This window comes from Ursus arctos, unplaced genomic scaffold (genome assembly GCF_023065955.2).
Source record: "Ursus arctos isolate Adak ecotype North America unplaced genomic scaffold, UrsArc2.0 scaffold_27, whole genome shotgun sequence".
In the NCBI taxonomy this organism is placed as follows: Eukaryota; Metazoa; Chordata; class Mammalia; order Carnivora; family Ursidae; genus Ursus; species Ursus arctos.
In genome coordinates, this window is record NW_026622952.1 from 36567111 (window position 1) to 36575704 (window position 8594).

Below are 8594 nucleotides of genomic sequence, written 5' to 3' on the forward strand. Positions count from 1 at the left end.
TGAATGTATGTTGAAGAAATCTTATCTGAATACTCAGGATCACTTAAAACCATTGTCACCTATCACAGCCTATACTTGAAACTCCATTCCGAATTTGGCAGTGATTCAGCGACTTCCCCTATGTGAGCATGAGTTTACTTACATGTACAACAGGGAACCAACAAGATTGTTCTGAGGACTAGTGGGATCCTGTGTGGTGGGTCCCACTACAGTATGTGCAGTAGCTGCATAGGGGGCTGACCGTGAACGGCAACTCTAGACCTCAGAGTCTAAGGTGAGGTTTCATCGACAGTGTTGATATCTCTTCCTTATTTAAAAAGATTTGATACTTCCATTGAAAAAGATTCTAGCACAAATATCAGAAAAAATTTATATTTTAGAAAGTAGGGGAGTGTGTTGTCTAATTTGTTTTGTATATCAACTTTGTGGATGAATTTGCCAAACTTCTAAAAATTTTACAAGCTTCCAAGTAAATGCACATTTAGATGGCTTGTAAAAAGTAAAGTCCTTATTATGTTTTATTTATTAAATTATTTTTGATAAATTTAATAATAATGGAAAGTGCAAAAATGATGTAACTAACTTTTTGCTTCCGTCTCTCAGAATTAACTATTATAACTCTATTGACATATTTGGCTTATATTTATTTGGAAAAATTAAAACATTACGTAGAAGTGAACTCCCTACAACCTCTTATCCTGTTCCTCCTTCCCCATGTTCCTCCCACAAGAAACCACTATAATGAATTTAAGGTATAGCCTTACAGTCCATTCTTATATTTTTATAGTAATTACATGTGCATTCATGAGCAGTGTAGATGATTGCTCTTGTTTGTTTTAAATTTTTTCATAAATGGTATCATACTTTTGTTTTATTCTGCAGTTTGCTCTTTTTACTCAAAATTATATATATTTTTTTGGTCTCTCTATTAAAAAATAGGTCTTTAACTGAGTTGTGAAAATGGGCTTGAAATACCTTTCAGTTCTTTCGACTTTTTGGTTCCTTTTTATTTATTTACTTATTTTAATTTTTAAAAAATGTTTTATTTTTGAGAGAAATGAGAGAGAGAGAGAGGGAGAGAGAGAATAAGTAGGGGGGGAGGGGTCAGAGGGAGAAGGAGAAGCAGGCTCCCTTGAGCTCAATCCCAGGGCTCAATCCCAGGACCCCAGGATCATGACCTGAGCCAAAGGCAGACGCTTAACTGACTGAGCCACCCACTCGCCCCAGTCTCCTTTTTTTTTTTTTTTTAATTTTTGAAATTATCACCAACTTTACTGTAAGTTGGAGCTACATGTTCCATTTTTTCTTGAACCATTAAGAGGGAGTTGCTGACATGGCGTCCCATCATTCCTGAATGCTTTGATATGTATCTTATATGGACATGCTTCATTACGAGCACAATACAGCCATCAAAATCCAGAAATTAGCACTGATACATTACTACTATCTTATCTTCAGACCCCACTCAGATTTCACTGATTCTCCCAATATTGTCCTTTAGACAAAAGGGTCCAGTTCAAACTCTCACACTGCATGTAGTTGTCAAGACGTGTATCTCGAATCAGAGTCTCATAGACTCTGAGTTTACTATTTTATTCAGTGGGTTACGATGGATTATCTTCTGTTGCTAACAAGATTGATATTGTTGCTTAAATTTTCTTAGAGGGGTCAGGGAGAGTTTCTTTAGCTGGCTTCTGTGTACTTTTGACATGTTTCCTTTATTACTGGAGCATTTCTTCAATTTTTTGCCTGGACAACCAAATGTTCCAGTCTCATCCCATACCTTCCCTGCCCTAGCCTTGAAATCAGCCCTTTCTCCAGGATCCTTGGTTGGTTTTAGAAGAGCATGGCATTTAGAAACCAGGATGTGAGTGTTAGGGTGCGTGTTGCTATCTGGGTGTCGCTGCTCCCAGGCTATCTTAGTGGATAGTGCTGGGGAATGTCTATATACATCTACACATACATATAGACATCTGTACCCATATATACATACAAACACGTGAACATTCACATCCATATTTCATTCTATAGCTATCTCTATATATTGAGAATTATGAGTCATGATACCTCCAATTCCAGCCCAACATCACAGTGCTCTTTCTAGTTTTCTCTTTCCTTATTGTAATTTCCCTTACCAACAGTGAGAAAGTTGACTCCCCTTACCTTTTATATATTTATTTATATGAGTAATACCTTTGTAAATATCCATTCTTTCAATGCCAGTCTCTCTCACCAAGTCCCCATGTGGATGCCACTTAGGTTCCAGTACCCTGCACTGCCGCTTCCCTCCTACGTTGCCTTTGACTCTGAACCCTGTATTGGGTCTGCTCTCTACTTGGATACCCTCCGCACACTTCTTGGGCTCTGTCACCCTATGCTGGGCCTCCTCTCTGTGTAGAAGACTTCCACATCCCCCTGAGCTTTGACCCCATGAACCAGCTAGTCCCACACAGGGCCACCCTCCTTACTCTGCTCAGGCTCTGACTGCTTACTGATGCCAGTGCTCCCCCACACATGGGTGCTTCCCTCTCCTTCTTTGGGAATGGACACCCTGTGTCTGCTTTTGCAAGGCTGTAAAATGATTCATCCATTTTTTTCCCCTAAAAGCTGGATTGTTTTGCCTTTCATATTTCAATTCATCTGGAATTGATCTTTATAGAGCGTGAGGTAGGTGTCAATATCCATTTTTAAAATTATGGCTATCTGATTGACTCACCATTTATTGTAAAGAACATAATTCCCCACAAAAGCCATATACTTTAATATATTTTAAAATGTATCTTTTTGGGGCCTAGGTGGCTCAGTCAGTTAAGCGTCTGCCTTCAACTCAGGTCATGATCCCAGGGTCCTGGGATTGAGCCCCATGTCGGGCTCCCTGCTCAGCAAGGAGTCTGCTTCTCCCTCTCCCTCTGCCACTCCCCCTGTTTGTGTGCTCTCACTCTCTCTTTCTCTCTCTCTCAAATAAATAAATAAAAATCTTTTTTGAAAAAATGTATTTTTCTTATATGTGCTCTCATTCTACCATCTTGACCCTAAAGTTTTTCATTGCCAAGTTGTTATGTCAAGTAAGATGATTATTTGCTTGCCCAGAACATAGGTTAGAATTAGATAAAAGGGATAGTGTAATGAAATTTCCGTCAGACTTCCAAAATGGGGAAATTCTCCTGAGTGAGACTAGGATGACCTGGTCCTCTGAGATTCTTGCAGGCTCTTTGGCTGCTGTTGAGCACTCAGTGTCTTCTACAAGGCTCAGATTTTCAATACATAGAAATGAAGGATCATTGATATACAGAAAAATCTGGCAAATTATACATTATGCTTGCTGGAGCCTACCTGCCCCTGTTCCTGCTCCTGTGATACTGAATGGCTCATTATCCCATTTGCAATTGTTAAACAAATTTATAATCAGAACACTTACTCTGAGGCATGTTAAATTTCCTCCCCTCCCTGATGTATTTATTTTCCCAATAATTAAGCTTTTTGTAAAATATTCTTACTTATACGTAATGGATTGAGAACTGTGGAATTGTATGAAGAAAATTATTTTCCAGATTGGTATGGGGGAAAACTGAAACATGGGAAGGTTTAGGAACTTTTTAAAAACTCTGTAACCGGTTGGTCAGCAACAGACTTCCTGATTCTGACACACTGGTTTTGCCCAAATCAGTTTATTTTAATGTTTTGGGGTGTTTTTTTTTCCCCTATAGCAAATTATAGTTTCATGAGATAGGACAACATTTCATCTAAATTTTACAAAAGTATAAAGGACATGTAAATGTAATTAATGCTAGAGCTAAAAGTTCCTATTTCCTGCTGTGGTATCACAGTTCACCTGTACTTTCTCAGGGGGCTGAGACTGTTCCTATTTCATTTGGCTTTCTATCAGATGGATAGCGGAGCATATTCTGTCAGGAGATACGCTTTCTCTGGTCACACATGTCACTCGATTCAACAGCTTCCCTGAAAATGTCTGATTTTTTTTTTTTTGATTGTGAAATTCATTGCTAAAGGACAGAATTAGAATCTGTGCTGACAATGAAAAAATCTGTGAGTCACAGATTTCACAGTATTTCAAAATCTCCAAATGGTAGCGCCTCCTAGAGAATCCGCTTTCACCTGTTGACTAACAGCTGCAGATTCAAGAATCTGGAACAAATTCAAGAGCACTGCACAAACACAAGCTAGCCAAGTATTTTCTTAGCAATCTATTACCAGACTAAAATACTTCTTGGTTTTTTTAGCCTCAGAAGATCTTTTTTTTTTTTTAAGCCTGAGATCACAAGGCTGTCAGTCATAGCTGAGATCTACAGTAGTGTGAAAAGTGATCAAACTTCTCCTAGGATATAACAAATTTGGATGATTTTCCTAAGGCAAGTGCTTTGGTCAGAGAGGGGGACCTATGTGCTGGTGACTTCAGAAGTCTACCGTGGGTGGTGGGTCTTTGACAGCTCAAAGACTTGCTCCAAATGCAAACACCTCCACTCTAAGTTTCCTACGTTTCCAATGCTAAGTTTCCTTTAGCGTTGATTTTAACCTGATTTCATCTGTATAGAATGAAGCCCACATCTCACTAAGGATGGCTACTAGCTTTAGCTCTTAGGAAGTTGATTGCCATTTTAAGAGGACTTATTAATAGTGGTAAGGTGGGGATACTGAGAAAGTGGGGTTGGTCTGACTCTGAGAAGTTGGTGCGCTAAAGGGTTAGATGTAGGTCACTATCAAGGCAGCTTGAGAAGGAATAGTTGTTAGGGAAAGAGGTATTTTTAGGATGGTGTATAGTACTTCAGTGTGTTTGCAGGCTGGGAAGAGTCAGTGACAGAGAGAGACAGAATGGGAAAAATAAGTTGGGAAGAGAACTTGAGGGATAAAGTAATGGGTATGATTTCGACCAAGAAGAAGAAAGAGGACCAACAGTCTCTTTGAACATGTGAAGGTTTGGCCATTTTGTAGAGATGATATAAAGCTTTCTTCCCTCTGACAAAGGCCAGCAGTAGGGAATTAATGCCCTTTCTCTGGAACAAGGCACTTTGGGCAGATAAGATGGTATTTATTGGTTTGGGTAAATTCAGAGGTAGTGGTCTCTGTATCCTCTGTTAGATTGAGGAGTCTAATTCTGTTCACATACCTCTGTGAATGTACTAAGAACTACTGAATATACTAAGAAACTTCAAAGGGGTGAATGATGTGGTATATAAATTATATCTCAATAAAGCTATTATTTTTTAAAAGAACACTATTAAGGGCTCCCTGGGTGGCTCAGTGGGTTAAGTGTCTGCCTTCGGCTCAGGTCACGATCCCAGGGTCCTGGAATAGAAACTGGCATTGGGCTCCCTGCTCAGCGGGGAGCCTGCTTCTCCCTCTGCCTGTTGCTCCCCCTGCTTGTGTTCTCTCTGACAAATAAATAAATAAAAATCTAAAAAAAAAAGAACACTATTAATATAAATATGTATTTGTTACAAATCTGTTAAATAGATAGGTTCAAGATTAGAAATGGTTGGGACCAAAAGAAAGAACATGGGTAGATAGGGGCGCCTGGGTGGCTCAGTGGGTTAAGGGTCTGACTCTTGGTTTCAGCTCAGGTCGTGATCTTAGGGTCATGATCTCAGGGTTGTGAGATAGAGCCTCGTGCATAGCGCTTGTGCTGGGCATGGCGCCTGCTTAAGATTCTTCTCCCTCCTTCTCCCTCTGCCCCCCCCCTTTAAAAAAACCATCATGGGTAGAAATGTTCCTCTTTATTTAGATGATTCACAAATTCCTTTTCTGGAAAATGCTTCATCAGTGTTAAACTAACAGCAATAGCCAGCACTTACGTGGCTCTTGCTATGTACCAAGCACTGTTCTGAGTGCTTCACATGCATGCGCTCATTCAGTCTTCCCAGCAGCCCTGCGAGGTAGGCATGGTTTTTCTTCCCATTTTACAGATGAGGAAACTGAAGCACCAAGAGGTTAGGCTAAGTTTCTCCTATAGTAAGTGGTGGAGACAGAATGTGAACGTGGGTCTGGTTTTAGAATCCATGCTCTTGAGTACCTGTCTCTGCTGCTTCACATTATTTCTGCACAAGAGATATAATAGCTTTTAGTTTAGGATGATTATAAAGCTTTCATTGGACAACAAAGCCCTCAGTAAGCTTTGTAAAAAAAATATCTCCTAGATTCCATTTCAATATAACTGATTCCAGGTACTAGAACTTGGTGGTTACAAAAATGAACTCTGGACACTGGCAAAGCTGAACTGAAATGAGCTCTACCATCTTCTAGATGCAAGCTATAGAGAAATCATGACATCTCTCCAGACCTCAGTTTCATCAACCATAACATTAGGATGATAATCCCTACTTTACCGGGTTGTTGTAAGGATTAAATTAAGGTAATTCATATAAAAATATCTGACACATTTCCTACCAAGTAATGTGTAAACCCCTAAAAACTATTATTATGTATGCATTTCACTATTAAATCCCAAGTTAAAAATGGCATTTCTATGCCTTCTAATTATTCTTTGGTGTCAAAAATCAAGAGCCAATTAAATGAGCACAACTGTATCAAGCCAGAAGATTCAAGAACTAAATAACTATTCCTGAGAGTCCCAGGAAAGTTGACATTTCACATTGAGACAGATCAGATTCATGAAGTTCACTGGAACTTCTCTTCATTTGAGGAGGGTAATTTTAAAAGCTTGAATTCATGGAACCTGACTCCACCAAAGACTCACTGGCAATATTCTGTTAGATACTCAATGGTAAGTTCAAAGCAATTCTTATGTACTCTAAGGATTTAGAAGACTAATGGAATTAAAGTTGAACCCAAGTAAAAATTCTGGTTGCTCAAGCAAAGGCAAAGAATGATAACAAAGAATGATAACAATAACTGAAACTGTAGGTTATAATCTTGTAGCTATAAAGAGCACTAAGGTACCTTTACTGACTATATGTATTTTATTTGAGTGTGTAGATTTTTAATTGAATGTTTACAAAATTCATGACATAACACCAGTCACATTTATACATTATATCTAATTCTTATGACTTTGCCAAATAGACATTTTACAGATGAGGAAAAGTATCAGAGAGCTTAACTTTTGTACAAGGCTACACAATTAGAAAGAATCGCATTTAAACTCACTAATATTCCCTAGTGACAAGTAATATGTCTCGGACATCTTTAAACCTATGAATTCTAAACACTATTACATTTCTTTCGCTCTGTAGTTTTGTTTATTTATATCAGTATTAACTTGTAGTCCATGTTTGTTCTCTTTATAATAAAAATAATCTCTTCCATAAGTGCTAGGAAAAGTAGTGTGGAATAATAAAAATATTAGGTAATGAGTAAGTAAGGAGGTTCTTGTGGAAAGAGGTCTGAAGAAGGATCTGGATTCTAACTGTAGCTCTGCCCCTGGGCTTTAACTCCTTTATCTTCAGAACAAGGGAGGTAGACTGGATGATCTCTGAGACTTCTACCACCCCAAACAGTTCAGACCTGACCTGCGCTTGACGTTGTCTTTATCAGCGTTAACCGGCTGCACGTTCTGTTCAGTGAGGGTATGCTACCAATGTGGCTAGGTTCGTGGTTCAGTTTAGGTTTCATTCTGTTCCAATGGTCATGGACACTACCTCTGACTCATGTCATAGGTCACAGCTGAAGTCAAGCAAGGAATATGGGTTTCTTATTGCAAATCCATTTGCTCTGTTGGAAGTACACGTTAGTGGTATCTTCTTATAGCTAAGAAAACTTACTGTTTTTAAAGCATGACCAAGTGGCCCTTGCCAGTGCAGCTCTTTTAGTGTCCAAAAACCAGAAGGCAGCTTAGCATCAGGAAGAAGTGGTCACATACTTTGGGGAATGAGAAGCTTTGCAACATGAAGTAGTGTTCTGAAAGGGTCATGGTTGGGAGTTTTGGGAGCTCAGATAGCAGCAATTGGAGCCCAGATGCATGAAAGGGCAGGCTGAGCAGCCAGTGCACCTGTGGGTGTGATTGAGCCTAAAGCAGACTCTTCATCCAGTGACATTGGTTGCATAACCTCGGTGATTTTGTGAACCAGAGGTATGCGCACACCCTGGCACATATACGCGATGGCTAATCCACATACCTGTGTTTTTCAACCCCTATACTGCAGACAAGGAGATGATGGGAATTTGGCCTCATGAGAGGTTGTTCTCAAACTCACAACATAGTTTTGCTTTTGGTGCAGAAATAATAACTTGCGTATACTCCTTCACCAGGTGAAAAATTGAATAAATAAATGAACGGAATAATTTTCATCCCCAAATTTTTGGCATTTCATATAATCTAAATTTAGAATCCATTTGTGCTTGATATTTATGATAAGGGTAGCAATTAGGATTTAAGAGCAGATATTGTATTAGTCTTTGAATAATGGACAATGGAATCATGCCTTGGGTTTTCATAAATTAAAGCATGCTGACATGCTTTATTCCTTGAGAAAGGAAAGCATGTTGTTGGACATTCTCTGAATCTTCAGAAAAAGTTTTCAGGCAATTAGAAAGGTAATGTTGAGACCTGATTTTATGTTCTTCTTAAATGAATGTTTGATAATATTACTAGAAAATTTGAAAGGAAATAGTTATAAGCA